The sequence below is a fragment of the Emydura macquarii genome, unplaced genomic scaffold, assembly GCF_026122565.2.
Source record: "Emydura macquarii macquarii isolate MOO-44397 ecotype Brisbane River unplaced genomic scaffold, CSIRO-AGI_Emac_v2 contig_771, whole genome shotgun sequence".
Classification (NCBI taxonomy): Eukaryota; Metazoa; Chordata; order Testudines; family Chelidae; genus Emydura; species Emydura macquarii.
This window is the reverse complement of record NW_027130908.1, coordinates 25,931-34,096: the sequence shown is the minus strand read 5'-3', so window position 1 is coordinate 34,096 and position 8,166 is coordinate 25,931.

Sequence of the window (8,166 nt, the reverse complement as noted above, 5' to 3'; positions counted from 1 at the left end):
TCTGCTACAATGTGCTTGGCCATCAGCAGGATGCACATGGACAGTTAGTACGTGGCATCTCGGGCGGGATAGGCTAAGTGTCTAACTACCACTGCAAATCATTAGGAGTTAGGGGTCAGATTTTAAAAGGAATTTAGGTTCCTAACTCCCTTTTAAATCAGTGGGAGTGGGCCTTCTAAATAACTATACCAAACTGTTCCTGGGATCCTAACCAGGGTAGGCAGTTTTGCAAATGCCACTAAGCACCTAGCTGCATCTTTTGGTGCCTAAACAGCTTTGGAAATCTGGCCTTTGACTCCCAGCTCCCGCTGACTTTCAATGAGAGCAGGTCCTCTAAATCCCTTAAGCCCCTTTGAAAATCCCATCCCTGATGTCTACTCCCTTCTTTGGTCTTCATTATGAATGCTACCTTGTATGGTGTACTCCAGCCTAGCTTGGCAATGCCCTGCCTGGGTTGATTTAGTTGGGGTTGGCCCTGCTTCAAGATGAAATGATAGCACATTCTGCACCTACATATCATGGCCCTGATTTTGCCAAGGAAGCGTTCTGTCTGGCCTAAATAAACCCTTCAGGAGAAGTTCCAGAGGGGTAGCCGTGTTAGTCTGTAGACAAGCTTGTGCCCGCAGAAATTTGTTAGTCTTTAGGGTGCTACAGGACTTCAGGAGAAGAACATCTGTACTGTGCTAGGCACACCGTGGCCTGTAGATGGTGCAATTGTAATAAGAAAGCCACCAAGAAGGATGGAAACTTAAATGTCCTTTAGCTTTTTGAGTCTAGTCTAGTGACTGCCCCTTACTGAATATTGCACAGCAGTGTTATCTTGACAGCTTCTCACTGCACTATGAATAAATCAGTCTGAATTTGGGGCAGTCACACCGGTCTAGCAGAACTAAACCAGCACCACTTCACTGGCTTGTGCGTTGCCTGGAAATTTAAATGGCCTGGATATAGCGAGAGTGCAGGCCAGATCCTCACGTATTGTTGATCAGCAGGTCAAGAGAACGATGACAAATTGATACCAGTGGAGGATCTGAGCCTGTGTCTGCAAGAGGCATGACATCAAATGTGTTTTTATAGTATTCTAGGTTAGTGACTCACAGATTTGCTTGCAGGCGTCGGGGCACTGGGCAGCTAGGAGATGAGCCTGATTTATGAGACGCTATTGCTCATTGGTTTATAAAGTTACACCCAAAATAAAAACGCTGGGGAACCACTAGTCTAACAATGAAAGAACCTTTGGATGTTTACCTCCAGATCCTCTGCCAGTGCAAAGACTTCACCTGAGCTGTCTATTTACATCACCTGAGGGTCATACCCCATTGATTCAAACTGAGCTACACACATTTATATCTACTCAAAATCTTCCTCATTGACATCAACAGAGCGAACCTGATTTACATCAGATGGGGATCTGAAATAACACCTTTTTAGGGATACGGCAAATCGCTTTCCAGATCACACAACATATATGCAGACTAAAATGACCCCAGATATTTTGTTCTCCCCCCCATTACCACGAGTTTAATGCAGTGTCATCACTGGGGTTGATTCGCTAATTGCTTTTAACATCTGCTGGCTTTTACATCATGAAAAGTGAATGTAGAGTGGCCGTCCGATGCCATCATTAGTGTGAGGAGGAAATAGTGGAAATAGTGATCTGCCCAACCGCTCTGAACTAATTTTCTACAAATAGAAATGACAACACAAGGTGCAAGACCATGGAAAACAGGGGTATCTATGCTGTGTACTAGGTGTGACATAGAAGTGGAGGCTAAGGGATGCACATGGTGCTACTATACGATATAATATATATCTATAAAATATACGATTCCCCTCTATTTGGCATTGGTGATGCCACATTTGGAGTATTGTGTCCAGTTTTGGGTCCCCCATTACAAAAAGGATGTGGACAAGTTGGAGAGAGTCCAGCAGAGGGCAACAAAAATGATTAGGGGGCTGCAGCACAAGACTTATGAGGAGAGGCTGAGGGAACTGGGCTTGTTTAGTCTGCAGAAGAGAAGAATGAGGGGGGATTTGATAGCAGCCTTCAACTACCTGAAGGGGGGTTCCAGGGAGGACGGAGCTAGGCTGTTCTCAGTGGTAGTAGATGACAGAACAAAGAGCAATGGTCTCAAGTTGCAGTGGGGGAGGTCTAGGTTGGATATTAGGAAAAATGTTTTCACTGGGGGGTGCTGAAGCACTGGAATGGGTTACCTAGGGAGGTGGTGGAATCTCCATCTTTAGAGCTTTTTAAGGTGCAGCTTGACAAAGCCCTGGCTGGGATGATTTAGTCGGGGTTGGTCCTGCTTTGAGCAGGGGGTTGGACTAGATACCTCCTGAGGTCCCTTCCAACCCTCATCTTCTATGATTCTAAGTGTGAAAGCTTGTCTCCCTCACCAACAGATGTGGGTCTAATAAAACATACTACCTCACCCACCTTATCCCTCTAATATCCTGGGATCAACATGGCTGCAACAACATTGCAAACATCTACATCTCTGTCAATCTGCCTTGACATCCATTCACCATTCATCTGTCTAATCATCTCTCTGCCCACCTGTTCAATTATTACATCTATCTATCTATCTATCTATCTATCTATCTATCACTTAAGTTGGCACATTTGCTGTGTCGTTGTAGCTGTATTGGTCCCAGGATATGATAAAGAGAAGGAGGGTGAGGTAATATATTTATTGGACCAACTTCTATTGGTGTAAGAGATAAGCTTTTGACCTACACAGAGCTTTGCTTCAGTGGGGGATAGCTAATATGACACCAATTTTTAAAAACTGGCTCCAGAGGTGATCCCGGCAATTACAGGCCATTAAGCCTAACTTCAGTACCAGGAAAACTGATTGAAACTATAGTAAAGAACAGAATTATCAGATACATAGATGAACACGATTTGTTGGGGGAAGAGTCAACATGGCTTTTGTAAAGGGAAATCATGCCTCACCAATCTATTATAATTCTTTGAGGGGGCCAACAAGCATGTGGACAAGGTTCATCTAATGGGTAGTGAATACCTGGATTTTCAGAAAGCCTTTGACAAGATCCCTCACCATAGGCTCTTATGAAAAGTAGGAAGTTGTGGGATAAGAGGCAAGGTCCTCTCCTGGATCAGTAACTGATTAAAAGACAGGAAAGAAGGGATAGGAATAAATGGTCAGTTTTCACAATGAAGGGAAGTAAATAGCAAGGTCCCTCCGGGATCTGTACTGGGATCAGTGCTGTTCAACATATTCATAAATGATCTGGTAAAGTGGGTAGACAATGAGGTGGCAAAGTTTGCAGATGATACAAAACTACTCAAGATAATCAAATCCAAAGCTGATTGCAAAGAGTTACAAAGGGATCTCACAAAACTGGGTAACTTGGTAACAAAATGGTAAATAAAATTCAGTATTGATAAATGCAAAGTAATGCGCATTGGAAAACATAATCCCAACTCTACATACAAAATGATGGGGTCTAAATTAATGTTTACCACTCAAGAAAGAGATTTTGGGGTCATCATGGATCTCTGAAAACATCCCCTGAATGTGCAACAGCAGTCAAAAAAGCTAACAAAACCACTAGGAAAGGGACAGATAATAAGTAAATATTATAATATCACTGTGTAAATCCATGGTACGCCCACTCCTTGAATACTGCATGCAGTTTTGTTCACCCCATCTTAAGAAAAGACACATTAGAATTGGAAAAGGTACATAGAAGGGAAACAAAAATGTTTAGAGTTATGGAACAACATCCATATGAGGAGAAATTAAAAAGATGGGGATTGAGTGTTCAGCCTGGAAAAGAAATGACCAAGGCGGGATGTGAATGGTGAGGAGAAAGTGAATCAGGAAGTGTTATTTACCCCTTTACATAACACAACTACCAGGGGTTGCCCAATGAAATGAATAGGCAGCAGGTATAAAATGAACAAAAGGAACTGCTTCTTCACACAAAGCACAGTCAACCTGTGGAACTCCTTGCCAGAGGATGTTGTGAAGGCCAAGACTATAACACGGTTAAAAAATAATTAGATATGTTCATGGAGGATTGGGTCATCAATAGCTCTAAACTATAGATGGTCAGGGATGCAACCCCATGCTCTGGGTGTCCCTAAGTTTCTGGCTGCCAGAAGCTTGGACTGAACAACAAGGGATGGATCACTCAATAACTGCTCTGTTCTGTTCAATTGCCTTGATCCATCCGGCACTGGCCACTGTCAGAAGACAGGATACCTGGGCGGGATGACCTTTGATCTGACTCAATATGGCCGTTCTTATGTTCTCACATAGGCAGGGGCTGCTGACATTTCAGTCGTGGAGATTAAATTTCCCATTTCACAGTCATAGAGATTAAATTTCATTTAAAAAATATATCATGCTTTTAGGTAACTGACATATATTCCTTCTCACTCCATTTGCAGCTAATTTCACAGTCAAAGCAGGTGGGAATTGGAGCTGAGAAGAGGCTCGAAGTATCTTGGTTCCCTGGGGGCTAATCAAAGAGGTGGTAATGAAGACTGGCCATAGTGTGTAAGGCACTTGACTTTAAATCTGCAGCTGTTTCTATAGATCTGATCACACATCTGGAGTGACAGCCACCTAACAAGAAGGAACCCTGATCAATTTCATTTGAAACATGTTAATTTCATTGACTCTGCCTTGATCATTACATACAAAAAATCCTTGTTTCATTATGTGCTCATTAAAATTATCCGCATTAGCAATGTATCTACTAAGAAGTAATTTCTCCAATTAGCCAGGCAGCACCCGTGACTCTATAGAGATTTACAGGAGGAGACACAGGTTGTTATAATTTCACTTGCCTTAATCTGCACTTTGAGAAATGTTACACTCTTCTGAGATCCAGGCACTGCCTGGAGAGCCACGAACCTCTCAAGCAATTAAGGACCAGCGGCAGAAATAAAGTTACTCCTTTTTTTAATGGATCCCAGAGAGGGCCGTTAGATGGAAACGTTACTGAGAAAAGCAGGTCCCGGCAGCCGTCCCATTGGGGCTGATTAGGAAAGGAAGTCAGAAGCATGGATTAAAGTTAGACAAAGATATGTAAAGGGAAAGGGGTCAAGCCAGTTATGCCGGCTGCTGTGAAAAGTGACCCTTCATTCAGAAATTCCACCAGAGTCCCCCCAAGTGAGGGAATGCAAGGGGAGGCGGGAACGCTGTGAAACTGACATGTAAACACACCGGAGCCCGGCCCAGGCACAGCGAGCGAAAGACAATTCCAGGATTCTAGGCCTCAGTGACAGGGATCAGCCAACGCACCTGGATGGTGACAGGCTTTGCTGTTCTGCCCGTGATCCCCAGTTCTGCCCTCAGCCCTAACCCACAGCCCACCCCACCTAATGCTATTAATGTCTGGGCTCACAAGTGTGCACACATGCCCTCAGTCCTGACTCTATACTCCCCTGGCTGTCACAGCCCGCCCCACAGCTCTGCCAACCCGCAGCGTCCTGCTATCCCAGTCCTGAGCTCCTCCATGCCTCCTAAAACTGGCTTCCAGCCCCAGCTTCTATCCCATGTCTGGGCTAACACTCAGAACACACACAGCTCTGCTGCTGTGCTTCAATCCCGACCCGCAGACACCTGCTGTCCTGTCCTATTCCCTCCAGCTCTGCCAGTGCCTTCTAATAAATTGTGGGGTCAATTGCTTGACCACTCTTCGGGTCAGCATGAAATAGGTTCAAGAATCATAGAATATCAGAGTTGGAAGGGACCTCAGGAGGTGTCTAGTCCAACCCCCTGTTCAAAGCAGGACCAACCTCAGCTAAATCATCCCAGCCAGGGCTTTGTCAAGCCTCAGCTTAAAAACCTCTAAAGATGGAGATTCCACCACCTCCCTAGGTAACCCATTCCAGTGCTTCACCACCCGCCTAGTGAAAAACTTTTTCCTAATGTCCAACCTAGACCTCCCCCACTACAACTTGAGACCATTGCTCCTTGTTCTGTCATCTGCCACCACTGAGAACAGCCTAGCTCCATCCTCCCTGGAACCGCCTTTCAGGTAGTTGAAGGCTGCTATCAAATCCCCCCTCACTCTTCTCTTCTGCAGACTAAACAAGCCTAGTTCCCTCAGCCTCTCCTCATAAGTCGTGCTCCAGCCCCCTAACCATTTTTGTTGCCCTCCGCTGGACTCTCTCCAACTTGTCCACATCCTTCCTGTAGTGCGGGGCCCAGAACTGGACACAATACTCCAAATGCAGCCTCACCAATGCCGAATAGAGAGGAATAATCACTTCCCGCAATCTGCTGGCAAAGAGAGCAATTAAACAACAAGTCAGATTGATCGCGATGAACTACTAATAATATAGTGCAGGGAAAAGGTTCAATATGCTACTAGTCTCCAGGAAAACTTCTATTGCAGCACTGTTGCATTATCCTTCCACAGAAGCTGTGCTAACAAAGTTATACCCCTAAAGCCAGCTTTCTATACCCAACCTTCACAGCACCCTGACATGGCAGAGTGATAGAGATGTGGCCATAGTTTAACCGTTTCGTAGATGACCCGAGTCAGTCAGGAGTTTTGCTATGGAATGGCGTTCTCAGGGAAAAGGCGGTTGCTGCAAAGGTAAATTTTTATGGGGCGGGATTTGAGTTTGTCCAAACATTTTTGATCTTTGCATCAGAGAAATTGAAATGAAAGTCCCCAGGAAATCTGGCCCCGGGCCTCCACACCCCCAGCGGGCAACACTGGCCCATCAGCTTCCTGACTGGCAGGCTACCAGGGAACACGTGTTTCCTACAATCTGAAGCTCCCCAGATTTATCAGCTCCCAGTGCTTCCCATTCCCTGGCTGGAAAGCTTACCAGTCTCCCAAGTAGCCCAGTTGGCCAGCTCCCTGCTTCCCAGGTGCAATGCTTTCAGGAATCCCATATTTCCAGGCTCCTAAGAAGCTCCAAAGACACTCAGGGGTCCCTGTTTCCTGGCTGGTGGGCTGCCTGGGCCTTCAGGTGGGGACTCAAAGAGCTTGGCTTGTTTAGCCTAACCAAAAGAAGGCAAAGGAGAGATATGATTGCTCTCTATAAATACATCAGAGGGATAATACCAGGGAGGGAGAGGAGTTATTTCAGTTCAGCACCAATGTGGACACAAGAACAAATGGATATAAACTGGCCATCAGGGAGTTTAGACTTGAAATTAGATGGAGGTTTCTAACCATCAGAGGAGTGAAGTTCTGGAATAGCCTTCCAAGGGGAGCAGTGGGGGCAAGAAACCGAGCTGGCTTCAAGACTGAGCTTGATAAGTTTATGGAGGGGATGGTCTGATGGGACAGCCTAGTTTGTCAATTAACTTATCTTTGACTACTAGCAGTAAATCTGCCCAATGGCCTGTGATGGGATGTTAGATGGGGTCTGAATTACTACAGAGAATTCTTTCCAGGTGTCTGGCTGGTGAGTCCTGCCCACTTGCTCAGGGTTTAGCTGATTGCCATATTTGGGGTCGGGAAGTAATTTTCCCCCAGGGCAGATTGGCAGAGGCCCTGGGTGTTTTTCATCTTCCTCTGCAGCGAGGGGCCAGGGTCACTTGCTGGTGGATTCTCTGTACCTTGAAGTCTTTAAACCAATATTTGAGGACTTCAAAAACTCAATCATAGGTCAGGGGGCTTTTCGGCATGGGTGGGTGAGGTTCTGTGGCCTGCGTTGTGCAGGAGGTCAGACTAGATGATCATAATGGTCCTTTCTGACCTTAAAGTCTATGAGGCTATGAACGCCCAGCTCGAAGGCGGATGGGAAGCCCAGATTATAGGACTCACTTTCCCTGTTTGACCACATCCAGCCTCCCAGTGTCCCAGGAACCCATTTCTCGGCTGTCCACCTGTGGGCTGCTGGGAAAGCAGGGATTCCAAATTTCCCAGTCTCAGGGCTCCCTGGTGACAGTCTTCCCAGGTCCCTAAGATCCCCAGGCTGCCCAGCACCCTGGCTGCTCTCCTCACAGGGTTTCCACCTCCATGCTACCCTGCTGGCTTGCTTTCTGGGCTCCCCAGATCCTCAGTAAGAATATTTTTGACAATATTGTCTTCCTGTTCGACCTTCCTCTGATAGATTAAAGAGCCCTGTTAATATCTGGTATTAGCTACCCACGTACTTGTTATTATTACTGGGCTGCTTATTACCATTCCCAATTTACAGGCATGGAACTGAAACACAAAGAG